Source organism: Strigops habroptila, chromosome 7 (genome assembly GCF_004027225.2).
Source record: "Strigops habroptila isolate Jane chromosome 7, bStrHab1.2.pri, whole genome shotgun sequence".
Taxonomy (NCBI): domain Eukaryota; kingdom Metazoa; phylum Chordata; class Aves; order Psittaciformes; family Psittacidae; genus Strigops; species Strigops habroptila.
In genome coordinates, this window is record NC_044283.2 from 62,201,045 (window position 1) to 62,218,020 (window position 16,976).

The window sequence follows — 16,976 nt, forward strand, 5'->3', positions numbered from 1 at the left end:
TTTCTTTTTTTCTTTTTAATTTAATTACTTACTAATTACCTACTAATAGCCTTACAAAAGGTTCTATTGGTTCTTCTCCAGCTGGACAGGTCAGTTTGTAATGCAGCTTATGAGTATTAGGTCTTCCACCGAAAATGGGAAAAAAGCAGAAAGCAGCACAGTTGTGGTCTCTGCGGCAAAGAATTTACAAAGAGGTTGAACTCCACTTTTAGGGAACAGGTGTATATTGAGGATGTGTGTGAACATCTCCCTCATTTTCTTTCTTTTTTAACTCGTCTGTCCCCTGTCAATCTGACTCCTCCCAGGAGGCAGGGACCACTCTGGAGGCATCTTCACATCCTGGTGGTAGCTGTAGCACAAGGTGGCACTGGAGTATTTTTACACCCTTAAGGCGACTGTTGGTTTCCGTCCTATTAAACTAGGATTTTTCCCATAGGTAATACAAACAAATTAGTGTACCATATAAATAATTACCTTTATGTAAATGTATGTGATAAGATAAATGGAATCTGAAATGATTAACTAACCTTCCATTTAACAACATTTCTGACATTTGATTCAAGGAATGAAGTCCAACCAGCTTTCCCATGCCTTTTACTGTGGAATAGCAAAGATGTGTCGTGGTCATTAAAGTGAGTCAGCCACGCTTTGTTCTTCCTCACCTAGGCTGAAAATATGAAAAATTAGGGGAAAAAATTAAGGAAGCAAACCAGTCAGCCAATTTCTGATGTCCAACTACAGTCAGCTACCACTAGGGGAGGAGTACCTTCTTCTCCATGGCTTGTCTTTATCAGTTTAATTTGATCTGTGCTTGAAGTTAGACTCTGGCTGAGTTGAGAAGCTGGCAATCTAGCAACATTTCCCTAGGGTTGGTCCCAAGCTTACTGAGGCTGGCTGTCAGTAGCTCCATGCAAACATGGCTGTTTTGGTTCAAGGTCTGGAGCTAGGTCGTTCAGTGTTCGTCCAGGGCTTTCTGCACCACACCTTCCTGCGCAGTGTAGACATGTCCTAGGTCTATCATCATTTTCATCTGCCAAGCATTCAGACAAAATAATTAACTTAGCTTTGCTGGCACGCATTCTTTACTCTAAATTATTTGTACCAAAGAGCATTGTTTCAACAAAATCTTTATATTTAAATAATGAAAAATAAACATGAGAAGACTCAACAGTAACAACATTGATCTAAAATGCAGAAAAATATGACTATGTTTTCTGACACAGACAGATAATTAAGAGGATTTTTAAGAGCTTTCTCTGTAACAGGTAGAGATTTAGTGGTATTTCGTGTTAATCACCTCTAGGCTGCGGGGACAGTACCACTGCATAGTGCAAAATAAATGACCAGAAGGCTTCATGGTTTTTGTATTTTTATTTGAAGTGATTTCATATTACAAGCTCATGCCAAAAGGTTCATTTGTTCCTGAGTTTCTGGCTCTGAGCATTGTTATCCTGTGAATGTACGACTGTTTGTCCACACAGTTATTGGAGTGCCTATGAATAGTTTGCAGGTGCCACTCAAGCTTCTCTCTTTTTTAGTCCCAGAAAATACTTTTGACAGCTACTGATCGGTCCATTTTAACCGCCTGCAATGCTGTATCTGCTGTGAATATTACTGTGATTCAGGAAAAAGTCTCTTATCAGGCTAGGAATATCTTTTGCATAAGAGCATACCTGCTGTAGGAGTGTTACACAACACCTCTTGCGATCAGTGGAGGAGTCTTACCAGTCACTTCCCTACACTGTGAATGAAGTCCTTAATTGCTCATGTAAGCTCTTATATCCTAGGGTTTTTTAAGGAATATTCTTGTTGTGTTACCCGGATCTTCTTTATCCAGCCAGAGTTTCAGCCACTTTTTCATTCTGGACATTAGGTTTCCACACCAAGACTTGCCTTGATGCCTTTTGCTATATGCTGCTTCTGTTGCAAAGTTCCCAAAGGGCAGCCTGTGACACTTCTGGGTAAGACTCACATGGTGACATTAGCTGCAGCCATTCTCAATTAATTCAGGTGTTGTTTGAGGCTGTTGCAGCTGCAAAGTCTCCTCCACAGAGGCAAAGTGTTTGCCAAGCATTTGGGGACCCCAAGAGTCTGGACAGGTGGATGTGTCACAACCCAACTGTAACGTTCAGTAGCCCCTTTTTCTCTGAAAGGTAGCAGGAAACTGGCTCATCCTTCTGCTTTCAAGAGTGGCAGGAAAGGGCAGACCAAAAGTTTGTGGGAGCTGAGAAGGGAGAAGGCCTGCAAATTACAGGTTAATTATTTCAGGTCCTGCTGCTTGATGCCCTGCTTGTTGTGCCAGCTTTCCATAAACAAACTTCGGGAATCCTTGTTCTAATAGTATCTTTCTATCTTCTTAATGGTTATGTTTTTTCACTCCATATGGCCACTTCATCTGCATTAAGCCTCCTCACTTATAACAAAAAAAATCCTTCTGTCGTTTCTGTGTTTAGCCAGGTCTGTTGCTCAGATGGTGCAACCACTGAATGGTTAAGCTGTGTAAAATGTTGTTTCTCTAGCTATAGGGCAGAAATAAATATCTCTGGTACCATATCTATTTAACTGAAAATCTAACTAGACCTCCAAATCTGTGCGCTTTGTCGCATATGTTAGAAACAGATCCTCTATGAATTGATTTGTAATAGCCATTCCTACCACCACCTCCTCCTCCTCAGAAGCCTGATTGTTCTCGATTATATCCCGATTGTGTCCAAGGAAAATAGTCTGGATTAACTGAGGCTGAGAGAGAAACTGAATGTTGTTTTAATACCGTAACACTTGGGCTTTGCTGGACCAAAAATCCTGTGTTTCCAATACTAGCTGACAAGGAATGTAAGAAAAATAGATAAGAGAAAAGGAGTAGAGTGAACCTGTGATGGTATTTTCCCATACAAGCTCCTCTGCTCCAGATATCTCTGCCCATTCCAAGCCATATATAATGTTCTTTCACATAGTAAGTCTTTTCTTCCATGAATTTGTCAAATCACTTCCTGTGCACATTGAAACCTTTAGCATCAGCAGCATCCTATGACAAGCATATTTCAGCTATATTTTGCATGAAAAAGTACTTCCTCTTGGTTTTCCTCATTTCTTTTGAACTTGCTGGATTACAATCTTATCTGGCCTACCCTAATTCTTATATGCAAAACAATGACGAGTTGTTCCTGATTCACTTTCTCTGTTGCCACTATTAATTTTACAGATCTCTACCACCTTACTCTAGTGAGTTATTTATTACAGGACCTATCCCATGCTTTGTTTTTATCACTGTTGTTCTCTGTTTCTCTTCTAGTTCTGTTTTATCTTTTTTAACAGAAGGATCAGAAGTGCATGTGGTAGCAAAATCAACAATTAATCTCCTCCTCTCCTGTCCTCTCCTCTCCTCTTGTCCCACAGATTAGCTGTGACCAGACTTGTCATTTTGTTGTGACACTCAAAAGACTTTTGCTAGGTAGGAGGAAAGGATTTTTTCTTTGTGGCAATCGTGACAGATTGTCTCTACTGTATAATCTTCCTCTTGGTCTTTTAAAATATCGTGTTACATTTTTGTTCCATTCAGACTTCTTTTGCTTAAAGTCATGCTTACTATAGAACCCTATGTCTAGAGTGACCTATGGGACCTTTATTAGAAAAGGAAGCTGATTTAATTGGGGACTGGGAAGCTACGGCAGTAGTTTGCCTGCTTCATGCTCAGAATTCTTCTTTCAGTTTCTGGTGATGCATTATTTCTGAATTCCTCCTTGAATGTCTTCTCTTAACAATTCCATTTTCAACATTAACTCACACCTTTATTACCTCGAAGCTGTAAATATGTCTCCAGTAGGCCCCATGGCAAGGCATTGCTGTAAGGCACAATACCTTTTTCACTTAGGTGTGTCTTGAAAGTTTGCCTCTCCTTTCCACCCTTGCCTCCCCTCCTGTCAGGAAATCAGATTTTTCAATCAGAGCATCTGGGCAGCCAGTTCAAAGGCAGGATATTTCTTCAGTAGCACTATAAATAAGCCCATCTCTCTCTGCTCCTCCAGTTCAGCAGCTCAGGCCTCCTGATACCATAAAAGTCTCTGTCATTGGAACCTTTGCTCTGTGATCGCACATTTTGGGGCGATAGGGCAGTAACACACTTTTGAGTCTTCATATGCCAAGATGTAGAAAATCAATGTTAATGTCCCTACAATATAGAACTAGTGAAGCGAAAGGCTATCAATATTGCCAGACACCCTCCTGCACTGGAGGTATGAAGAGAAATGCTACAAAAATAAAAAGAGGTTCAGTGCTTTTTTCAGCCAGTTACTGTTGCGATGGTAATTTGCTGTATAACACAGCACAGGGCAATGGGAATGGAAAAGGGAATGTCTTCTTCATAATTTTCTTAAGAAATGTTTGTCTCAATAAAACAAATAATTGAAAGATTATGCTTTTTTTGCCTGCCTATTAGTAAATGTTACTCTGTCTCAGCACCAGATCAGAAATAAAATGAGAAAATCAAAAAGCAGCATCTAGAAACCTACACTACAATACCTGAAGAGAAAATGTTGAGAAAAATTTTCCAAGCCAGAATTAATGAAATAGTAAAGTAATGGCACTATAAAGATCTCCCTGTAGTTTTAATTAAAATCCTTAGTTCATATCACTTGGTAACAATTGGCTTTATCATATCTTGCTGCATCTGAGGCACAAAACCACCCATATCTTGATTTTTTAAGCCCTCATACCAGCTTCAAAATTTATAATGATTGAACTCCACAGATGAGAAAATAGAAAAGTGAAAAGAGACAAGAGAACAAGTCAAAACAATCCATTCAAACCAAACTGTTTTTTAAAAGCTGAACATTAAATGTCTTCAGAATGTTTCATTTCAGGGTTTTGACAGAGGCAAATTTTAAAATCTTGGAATACATGGTAGAAAAGAAGTCAACAGCTTTTGTCAGCAAGTAACACATAAATGGGAATTATTTCAATCATATGAGAATCTTAACCTTTGCAACTGTGCCTTTCTAGGGATATTTCAAGTTGTGCATGAACTGACACTCTTTTGTATGCTCATACAAGGCATGTTCTTGTTCTTTCAGTTTTCTTCCCTGTGTCTGTTGCCACTAACCTCTTCCTTTCCGGCTACATCCTGAAACAATTTCTCAGTGCACTCCAAGTGTTGCACATGGCTATCTATTGCTTTTATTTAGCAATAGGGAAGAGTTGTGTTGTGCACGACTTCTCTGTTAATGTACAAATATCAGCACCACATTTGGCACAGTAAAAGTCTTTCCAGGCTGGCTACATATCAAAAATAAATGGATGTTCAACAGGTGGATTTAGCTGGTGTTTTATTTTCCTTTAAAAATCCTTTTAATAACAGCATGACTTAAGCAACTTCAGAAAGAAAGAATGCTGACTGCAAAGAGCCAAATAGAATAAAGCTGTGAGAAACGTGTTCATACAGCGTATTTAGATGTACACTGGATTACAAACTAGCTGATTCCCTAAGAACGCCTACAATAAAAAATTTTGTTGTGAATAGCTCTTTCTATTACGAACCAGCTGTTTGCAGATTTATGCAGGTATCACTGTGCAACCCATTAAAAAGAAAAAAAAAAGAAAAGAAAAATAACATAGCTTTAAAAGAGTAGAAAAGAGCAAATTTGATGGATTATATCAGAAAAAAAACCAACCAATTCTCACGCACAAAAAAATATTTTAAGTACGCCAGACAGGGATGTACAGGCACTTAAAATACAGTATCCTCTAGGGTAACAAACATGCAGACGTGGTATCAGAAAAAGAAGTTAGGCATTTTGAGTGCTGCATATTGTCAAAATATATAAAGTTGAAAATAGATATTCAATATACAGTGAAAAAAAATCTGAATTATTAAATCCATGCTGTTTTTTCTGGGCAATGTTTGCTCATGACAGCTATTTCAGTGACACTTTTTTCTAAAAACACTGAAATAGTCACAGCTTTTACTACATTTTTTTATGCTGAAAGAAACACAGCTTAGTGTTTTCTGTGGCATGTAAAATAATTTTAATATTTGTACCACTGAAAGACATGGTCAGTGTTCTACTACTACAAATGGTTATATTTTGATAGAAATTCACTGGTGATAGGATGATTGGTGAGCTGTGAATGCATGTGTAAATAATGAATTCAGAGTGCACAGAGCTGTCAATTTCTGGAAATAAATAAATCACATTCTGGGTTATTTTACTAAATGAAAGTGTGTACATCACTGATATATAAAGTAATACTTCATTTCTATCTGGGACAGAGAAGATTTTCAGAATAATGTGGAGTTTTTTAATCTACATATTGTAGCGGAAATGTACACATTTATGTGAAACACATGGAATACACACTCAGAAGTTCAGGGTGGTTTGGCAAAGATGTTTTTCCCAACAGTAGGAAAATTACATATTCTGAAGATGATGGTTTTAAAAAAAAAAAAAATCCTAAGGGAAAAAAAAATACTCTGGGAAAATCAGGGATTTCTGTGAGTGAGATAGAGTAGCCATCTACTCTGCTTCCAGAGCGAGAAACATGCACAGCCTCACTGGCAGTCAGGTATCCCAACAGTGCCCCTCCTGGCCAGGCATCAGGAGGGTGCCAGGACCCCCAGCCCTGCAGGAGGATGGGGATGTCCCGGGGGTTCCCCATCACCTGCCATTAGCAGCATGGCCATCCCTTGGAGGAAGCCTGGGGCCATAGGGCCAACACAGCATGCATCCATCTGCTGGAGCTCAGCCTACAGTCCAGGAATGGTTTAACCTCTCTGCTTCCCAGAACACCTCCCTTTTGATGAATATGCTTTATTTCCAGTGGAAAGCTATTTTCTTGTAAAAGAAAATCTTGTAATCAGAAGTTATGGCTATTTCCTTCCGGAGGTTGTTTTCTACAACAAAGCAGTGCAGGTTGCAAAGCTTGTGATAAATACGGTTTTAAGGTCAACGGCATGCCAGGCAACTGTTTTTTACCTGTATGTGCCAAGCTGTGCAGGATCAGGTGTTCGTTCTTCTGCCACATTTTAAAAGCAAGTATGTGAGCTATTACTGCAAAACACACCCCATCACAGAATAATATAGTAACAATAAAAAAGCATCGCTGCCTTTCACACAGTGTACTCTGCCACTATTAGATTTTGGTCATTGATGGAGCCAAACTAGTTTCTGATATAAATCCACAGACCTCTATGTTTGTTTGGGGTTTGGGGTCTGGGGTTTTTTTTTTTCACATTAGGAAACAATTAATTTCGTGGTGTTTATAATCTGTTAAAAATAACTACACCTATTTTTCTCTTTTCTACAGTCTCAATTTTCTGCAGAGGATATCACATGAAAATACAGTGTTATAAATCTAGATGAACCTGCAGACACATTTATTCATGATGCGTTTTAAGAGCTTGAAGCACAAATGCAATTCAGCTCACTAGCTTTCCTTTCAATAGTCCTGAGGCATATAGCAACAGCTTATTATACTGATGTACTATACAGATTTCTTTTTGCCAGTTCTCAAAAATCAAGCGAGCCTATGTAACCAAATTTAAATTATAATTTTTTTGATCACTTCTCTTTATCTTTCTACTTGCAACACACTTGCTCTACTCACTTGGTATGTACCACCACCGTGAATAGTTGTTACCCAGTTTGTGCATTAATTCAGGTGACTGGCATAAGCTGTACCTAGCATGTTTTCAGGTGTTTAGTTCAGTTAGAAATTCATCATGTAGAAATGCTGACCAGCACTAATCTCTCAGGGCATGTATGTATGACTATGGGTGTAGGTAGGATTAAGGTTAGCTATTTTTTGACTCAGTGACATCTGGCAGAGCATTTCTTGCAATTCCAAATATGCCTGCACAGCTAGTTAATGTGTTACAAGATCTGGTATAAGTGTGAGATTTTTGTTAGCCTCTAACTTAGCATCAGTCAGATGTTTCCAGAAGCCTAGCTGAAGTCAGAATAAGCTACCTGCATTTAACAAAAAATAAAAAGTGCTGTGTCCTTTCTTTTCTGTTTTCTCCTCTCTAGAGGATCGAATATAATACATCACCAATGCACTAATTCTAGTGCCCACAATGTTGGCCTAAAGGAACAAGGCAAGGATTGGAAGAAGATAGAATGAAGAAATTTAGAGTGCAGAAGACACTTGAGTCCAGCATCTGCAGGTGAATGAGAAAGGGAATGGATGGAAACTAGTTTCAATCTCAGCTCCCCTTCCTCCCCCCTGGCTTTCTTTTCAGTTTAAGAAGCAAGAAAGAGGTCATGGTGCTTAATTCAAAGCTCTTCAAGTTATCAACCAGCTGTTTATCCATCAGGAACCAAAATGCTCTGACAGAGATCAGTGAAAACAGCCACCATCCTCCTATTTCCTTCACAACCTGCATTTTAGAGTGTTCTCGATTGGAGGGAAAAAACCCTTTCTAAGCATTCTGAGTCACAAGCCTCCATTCAAACAGCTCCCTTCAAAGGTATCTTTTGACACAGCAAGAGACTTTTTTCATTTGGAAGAAACTACTTTGCCTCCAGAAAGTGGTACCAAATACTCGTCCCACATTGCTTCCTGAGCAGGAATGTTTCAGCCCCACAGCCACCACTCAGCCTGCAGGATCCGGTGTGCTGCAGGATGACTGCCAAAGGACAGTAGACATCAGTCCAGTGCAGGACACTCCCCTCCCTCCTTCCCATCCAGCAGGGATACCGGTGCATCCATTCCTGTGGCTTATAATATTAGAAAAAATAAAAATGTCACCATAAAAGCTGGTTTTTACAGAAAGCCTCCTTCCCTGGGTCTCTCTCGAGCTCACTGCCTCATCCCCTTTCCAGTCACTCCTCCTCCCTGCCTGGACACATCCCTTCCCACCCCCTCCTACACCCCAAGCCAAGGGCTCAGAGCAGGTGAGGGCTGCCTGGGTGCCAATTAGGAGAGCACCTCAGCCCTGACTATGGATCCTGGGCTGGCCCTGGTGTCCCAAGGGTCTGCACAGGAGCCTCAGGTCTCCTTGCGTGAGTGAACAGCTATAAATATTCTCAAATGTGGTGGCTCCCACACACTGAAGACAGTTTTCTTTAACCTGAGAAAAATATTAATGATTATTCAGGTAAGCCTTCCTTAATACCTTTATTCCTCTGTTTCCCACCTTACAACAGCAAATGGAATTAAACTGTCAGACAACTGCTGATGTGGGAGAGGAAGAGCAAACACTGACTTGTACATACATATTTCTTAAGGATCTGCCTCTTATTTTACCAAAAACAGTCTTTTGTTACTCAGCCTTGGAAAGTTTTGATGATTTAATGAAGCTTTTGAGCACCGCTCCTTCTCCCATAAGGGAAATGTGAGGAGAGCAGAAGACTTCTTCACAGCCCTATACTCCACAGTTAAGGTTTTGTTCATCCTCTCTGACTCAAGCACACAAGGGAAAAGCCTAAAAACTTATTACCAGAACACAGTCTCTCCTAGACATTTCCCATGTGGTACATGAGGTGCAGGTGACCTAGCTCAGCACCAGAGGATGACTGCAAAGCAGCACACAAGAAGTACTAAGAACCCCAAGGAGACACCATCCTGCAGACATGCGACAGTAAAGAGCCACTCACAAAGGACACAGCCCAACCAATGCAAAGGCATAGGTTGTACCCAGACATCCTCGTAGTGTGGAGTAGGGGAGCCTTCCCCAACCGCCATGTTGGGTGGCTCTTCTTTCCACAGGCCCTTGCTCCAAAGGGCTGTCCATAGGTGTTGGTTTTTACTTCTGAAGTTGAAACATTTCCTGAAATGTTGACAAAACTTGTCATCACTAAATATGTCAAACTGTCTGGAGCACTGTGTAGGCTCCTCCTGACAGCTTGCCAATGTGTCTTAACCAGTGTCATTTCATTCCTGGTCTTTTTTGCCGTGTCCAAACCCAAGACATACCGACAAATGAAAGTTAACTCTGAAACTCACTCTAACTTTTGTCCTAATGTGGCTTCAAGCCAAAGGCAAAGAGTTAGTGCTTTAATCCACTTCACCATCTATCCCTCTGGGGGTTCATAACTCAGCCATGAATGTTTGTTTTGAGTGGAAACCTGCAGTGCAGGTTCTCCGCCACAGAGCCGTGGCAAGGCGGCAGGCAGCAGCTCTCCCCACAGAGAATGCGGTGGGGAAGCAGTGAGAGACCTGGGGGAGAGGAGCCCCTCTGCAGGGTGGGAAACATGCCAAGGTGCAGTGTGGAAAGGGAGAGAGGGAAAAATTACAAGACATATATACGATAACACCTTCACATATGGCTTGCACCTTCTTACTCTGTTATGGCTTGGCTGTCTTGGCTTTTCATTCTGTGAGCTATGCACAGAGACTGGGGCTTTCTCTTGATCCTGATTAGGCAGTGTTGCTGTCAGTGTAATGCTCTGAATCATCATAATCACAATTATAATAAGGTCAGTGTGACCGGGTCTTATTTCTAAAACTGACCATTTTTGTACTTGTGAGCAAATATTTTGATATCTTTGCAAGTTTTATGCAGCTTTTTATAATGCAGAATAAGATTCAAGCAAACAATACACTTTATCTGAGGTCCTACCACTGGGCTGCCTGCATGTCTCAGGCTTTACAGTGTGGGGGGATTTATAATGCACTCATGAAGAGTGAAAATGCTATCGCCATTTTACAGAAGAGGAACTGAGGTACAGAGAAGCTAAATGGCTTCCCTGAGGTGACGTAGGATGTCTCAAATTAAGCAAAGAATGGAAATGTTTCACAGAATCTAAATCACTGAAGTCCCATGGTGGATTTCCAAGCATGGGGGCACTGAGATGTGAACTATGACCTTTACTGGCTAAAAAATAAAATTAGATATCCTCTTCTCAGAACACAAGGTACTTTATATATGCTGTGTTTACCGACAATTTTCCTCGGTTTTGATTTCTAGAGTTACATCTTTAATTTCTTTAATGCAAAGCTTGGGGGAATTATATCAATAATGGACCTAATGAAAGATTTTTCCATTTCTAAAATCCTTTTTCTGTTCTGACATGCACCTTCGAAACACATCTTATTGAACAGCTCTCTTGTTTTGCTTAGGTAGCTACTCCTTTCTTTATAAACCTTTCCTAGCAGTTAGTTAATCTGAATTTTGAAACTCCAGAAGGAAAACAATCTTTTTAACCTACTGTCATCTATATAAGGGTATACATACAGCTATGCTTGATCAAAGGTACATCACCAAAGATCATTATGGACGTAAGCATGTTAAATAATACTTTATTTAACATGCTTAACATTTATTTAACAGGGCACAGTCACCCAAGCCGTAAATTTCCTGACCAAGTTTCAGTACAAAAGTACATGGAAAAACATATTGTTTATCAACTACCGACAAGTCAGTATGAGAATAGACATGATTAAGCAAGTGTGTGAATGTGAATAGCTGAAAAGTTGAGGTGTTCTTGCAGCTCTAGGTGTGCAATGCTGCACAAAGATCTGCCCACTTAATTCTGGTTGAGAGTTCATTAAATGATCAATCAACAGCTCACCCACACAGCCATTTACCTTCAACGGAAAAAGGGACAGAGCTTGCACGGGAAGAAGAGCCACTTATTTAGGTAGGCAGTTGCAGAAGCTGGAAAGCTGAAGGATGAACAGTTCTGATGAGAAAAATACATGCCAGTTTCCTGTGGTACCTCAGTGTCTTCTGTAGCAAGCCGTATCAAACAGTATGAGTGGTGGCACAGCCTACATAATTTTGTGCTTCATAGAGGAAAATGGCCACAAAAAAGGTGTTGAATTAACACAACAGCCATAATCAAACACTTGCACAGGGTCTTTCAACAGAATATAATCACCTGGTTCGCAGCCATCCTTGTTGTCAGTCCACATCACACTCCCATCAGTATGCAAGTAACAACACTTCCTATGCGGCCACACTGATGAGGCATGTCTCTGGGCCATCCAACTGCATCTCTGACTTCCATACATAAGCAAGCCCGCTTTAGCCAAAAAAGTTGCACAAGAATGGCTTTTGCCAGATGCCACTTAGCAGCTCAAAAATGCAACAAGTGGTCACTCCCACTTCTTGAGTTGCTGAATCATTAACAGAAAAAGTAGAAAATTATTCATCATATATGCATGAGATGGGTGAGTTGCAATGGGTATGCTGTGCCTGGTAATCAGCTGTCATGCCTCAAAGAAAAATCTTTGCATGATTTCCAAACAGTATTTCACTATATGCTAATCACATAAAAAGCTAGAAAGCTTACTGAGATACCACCATTGATGTCCACAAGTCTGAGATCCACGGATCCTTATACCTGCATACTTTGCACTATAAGCACATGCACCACCAGTACACCATTAGTAAATGTAGATGCACAAAGAAGAGATGTACGAAGGTCATTTTAGGAATATTAACTTAAACCTCTTGAAAGATACGCTCACATTTCAAGCACATCTGAATCCTGTGAATACACAACTGATTTCTCTTCTACATCTTACTTTGTCATGGCATTACAAAAAGTGGCTCAGCTCTGCTCGTTAATATATGCCACTTCACAACCGTCAGCCCAAGTGAAAAACTGAGCCAGTGGGCAGGCAGAATAAGACATTACTGAGGATCCCCTTTGAGACAGTAAAATGAACAATCAAACCTAGTATTAATGTAGGACATCAAAAGATGCCTCAGCAGAGGTCACCCATCTTACCTGTCTTCCCATTTCCAAAGCCAAATTAGCACAAACATTCTTTGAAGTATTTGTGTTTACTCAGGAGCTGTTAAATCATCACTGGGTACTGGTAAAGATCTAATGACTAAGCAAAAGCATTTTGCACCTCATTTCAACTGTGCATGCTGCTTTGAACGGAAGTCACAGAGCATGCTCTAGTCTGCTAGTGCCCGACTGCAGAAAAGCGCTTGCGGCCCACCAAAAAAAAGCCTGGTCTAGGAAAGCCTTCAGACCACAGCGTTACACACTGGCAGTCACCACCTGCCTGTCAGCATAAGCAATCTGTTACCTACCCCCTCTGTAACCTGTGTTTACCTGGTGGATAGTCTGCTTTTTGTTAAATGGCACAGGAGCAAACACAAGTTGACCTCCTTGCACTCAGTTCCTGGAGTCCTCTGTTTAGTCCTTCTCCACACCCACTTTGTCACAAAAGAAGCAGGAAAAAAACCCACACACACAAAATCACTTGAAAGAGACAAGGAGACAGCTACTGGTGAAACGTCATAGCTCTGTGACTTCCAGGAACCAGCTCTTCCCAGCAGCCATCTATGGACGCAGCAGCATCGGCTGACATACAGCAGGACTGCGTTCTGGATTTTTTGGTGTCTTTCTCCTTCCTTTGGGTGATTATTACACAAGTTCGCTTCGTCGAAATTTGTCTCTTCAGTCTAGAAATAGCACAGAAATAATATTTCAGCTGAATGAGAAAACGCTGACTTCTAATGTTTTCCACAATAGATGGGTTGATGTGAATATGAAAGATGATGTACTTGATTTTCTTTGTTTTTACCAGCCTCTAGAGAGTTTAATCTTTCCAGAAAAGAAATGTCTGTCTGATTTTCTTTTCCTGTGTGACTGGCAGTTCATCATCCTGTAAGACCGAGTTATCTAAAATCAAAAAAGTAGAATTCAGAAGGCAACTTGAGGAGTTCTACTCATCCTATCTGTAGCCAACTTCCTCTATGAGATTATGTTGAGATATGTTTAACTGGCCAGCTACCATCAAAAAAGTGACACCTGGATTCAGTGCCCAAGCTTTGAAAGAAAGGGGTTTTCTTTCTGCTTATTAGCACTTACTGAATTGAAACTGTTAGATTCGGCTTTATAAAACTGGCCTAAAGAAACACATTTTCTTCATGTTTATTTACAAATGTAAGTTTATTTTGCATACTTCCTAATATTTATTTTCACTCATTTTATTTCCCAAAAGAAAGAAGAAAATAGCACGTCAAATATGACACAACAACAGCAAGATTGCTCAGGCCATTTTTTCTTATATTTACAAAGGTTTTTTAAATCCTTGAGCAGGAAAGTTATGCACTGAATATTACTAACAAAGATGGTCCTGATTCACTGATCTGTGGGGATAAGTCTGACCAGCACAGAAGAAGCTGAAAGATGCTGCAGAAAAGGGGTCTCTTGCTTGATGATCACCAACAGCCAGACCTAGAGAGCCACAGCACCTCCTCATACACGAGACCCTGTCCTTTACCTGAGAGAGCACCAGTTGCAACTATTCAGCTTTGATGTTTTCCATCAGCCAAAAAAGCAGAAGACAAATTTAGTTCCTGGTACCTCTAGCTCAAATTCTGGTAAATACAGCCTTTGCCTGCTTTTATTGGACACACAAACCCCTGAGTGACGCAAAAATATGTAAGGCCATAAAACAAATAGATGTTGAGCAAGAGATTCTGCTTTTCTTCCCTAGTCATATGAGGATAAGGTGACATTCAATTACATTAAAAATTGGCAGCTTTGACAAAAGGAAGTCCTCTTTCACATAATTAACGGATGGAAGTCCTGGCCCCAGGATGTCATTGAAAAGAAGTGCTACTCCTTGACTCTTGATGAATCCACAGGGATCTGCACACACTCCAAACCCGGCCTTGTAAAGGAAGTTGTCTCCCTGCGACTTTCCAGGATCAACAGTCTGCAAGATCCAAGGATGACTCTTTGAGGGATTTTATAGGAAAAGAACCAGAAAAAATGCCTCCTTTGACATGTCACTAAATGTTTGTTACATATGACATCTGTACAGCAATTACAAAGATTTAATTCACCAGCAACAGCTAGTGACATGCAGTTTTTCACAACCAGTAGAATCCTGACAACTCTGCTAGAGCTAGGGGATTCACTGCTAATGATTTAAGAATTTAAGATGATTAATACTTTTAGACAACATTTATCAGCTAAAAAAAACTTAAGAAGTTCTACATTTTCATCATGGCCTACATTTTTCTGTTGATTTTGGTGTTTATTTTGATGACCAAAAATCAGATCTAATACCCATTTCAAGTAGCACATCGGCAAAATTAATAATAAACATCTCCTGATGTCAGGATATTTTTTTAAGAAACACTGAGTATAACTCATGACTAGTTATACTCTACTTACTACTAAGTAAGTAGTCCTGGTTCTTTAGTTACCAGCAAATTTTTTCCCATGTTTTTAACAAACATATTCAGCCCTATCTAATTGCATGATAAAAGTAACATCTTCTACACGCTGGAAGTCACCCATGAAGCTCTCTAATTCGGCTCCCCAAGACCTGGAGCGGTATAAATTGAGTATGTTCTACAGTTACACAGTAGTCTTTCATCTCAAGTTTTATTTATAACAGAAGGAGGTGTCTCAAAGACTGCTTGCGTCTAGATAACTGATGGGGGAAAGCAATAACAGGTGGATCCAGTATCAGCCCAAATTGCAGCACAAGTGCCCCGGGTTTGTTGATAGCGAGTACTTTTCAGAGTATACGAAACACTAGACTAGAACTTCATTTCGTAGTTCAAACAACATGAATGTACTGTATAGCCCAGTATAGTTGACTAAGAAGAGGACCAGATTATGTTGGACATCAGTGCTAGGTACTGCACATACAAAAATTGAGGCATACAAACAGTTTTAGTGGGTGAGACCAAAGGTTCATCTCACCCAATGTCCTGCCTCCAAGAGGAGCTCTAGCAAATGCGCAGGGAAAAGTAAGACGAGTATAGGAGCAGCAAGCTTAAAGACCCTTTTTTCCTCAGAGACATTCACGAGAAGTAGATACACAACCAGAGATGTCATTTTCAATGCTGTAATGCAAGTAATTTGAAATAAGTACAGCTGTATTGTTAGAGGTTGAAGAGGATACACGGTTATTAAAAAAAATAATAAAAAATCAGCTTCACCAAACCATTTATCTTATTTTCTTCGCTTCCAGAGAATAAGATCATGACAGTCTGATCTCTCCCATAAGAGACAGGCAGTTGTGCCTCTCTCCTAGCACAAACAGCTCTCCGCGCTTTTATGGGCAGGAGAGAAAACTGCATCCACCAGCAGAGAGGCAGAAGGCGCTGCTACCTGCGATGCCAGCACGGGTACAGCCACACAGAGCCAACCAAAACAAAGGTAGTCTCAGGAGTGTTGGTAAATTGAACACGTTTGTCCCAACGATCAGTGTACTCCAAACACCAACTTCTGTAAGAGCCTTCGATCTTTATAAGAAGGGATGGATGATTTAGGCAGAGCAGCTTAATATCATTTTAACCAATATTTTCCCTTCATAGTGATTCAGTCAAGCGCCTGAAGTGCTAAAACACCAAAACAAAATGCATGTGGTGAGCCAAATACACATGGTCAAGATAAGCACCTGAAAGTTAAGATTTCCATGTGAATTAAAGCACTTTATCTTTTCAGGTTTGCCACTCACTATTCACAGCACAGCTAGGTGGGTTCTGGTCTTGCAGCCTTAAGCATATAAATAGTCACATTTACTACCACTACGCAGGAGAACAAGGACTGTAACAGCATCTTTCACTGTCTTTTTTACCATTAGGAACTGCTAGTGCAGGGGCTACTGAGCAGACACAGTTATAACCTGCAGCTCGATCCTGATCCCAGTTTATGCTGGCAAATCATGGGTAAATCCATGGCAGTCACTGCTGTTAGAGCAGGAGTAAAACAGCTGTGAGCTAAGTGGCATCAGGATCAGATCATCTGCTTGCAGCCTCATACGCTTCCAAAACACTCTCTGATGGGGCTGAAATTTTCCATGATTGATCTCTGGCCAAGGGCGACTCTTCTTTTTTTCTTTTTTTATTTTAAGTACAAGCAAACCCTCCATTTTCTGGAGGAGAGGAAATGTTGAAAAGAGGGCAGAGCAACCCTGTGAGGAACAATTCTGTAACCCACAGCCTTTTTGTTCAAGCCTCTGTATCTTTGTAGTGCAAAATGTGATTTATTACCATAAGATAGTTAATTGTTAAAGGGACAGAAAAAAATGCTATTGGACAAAAAAACTAG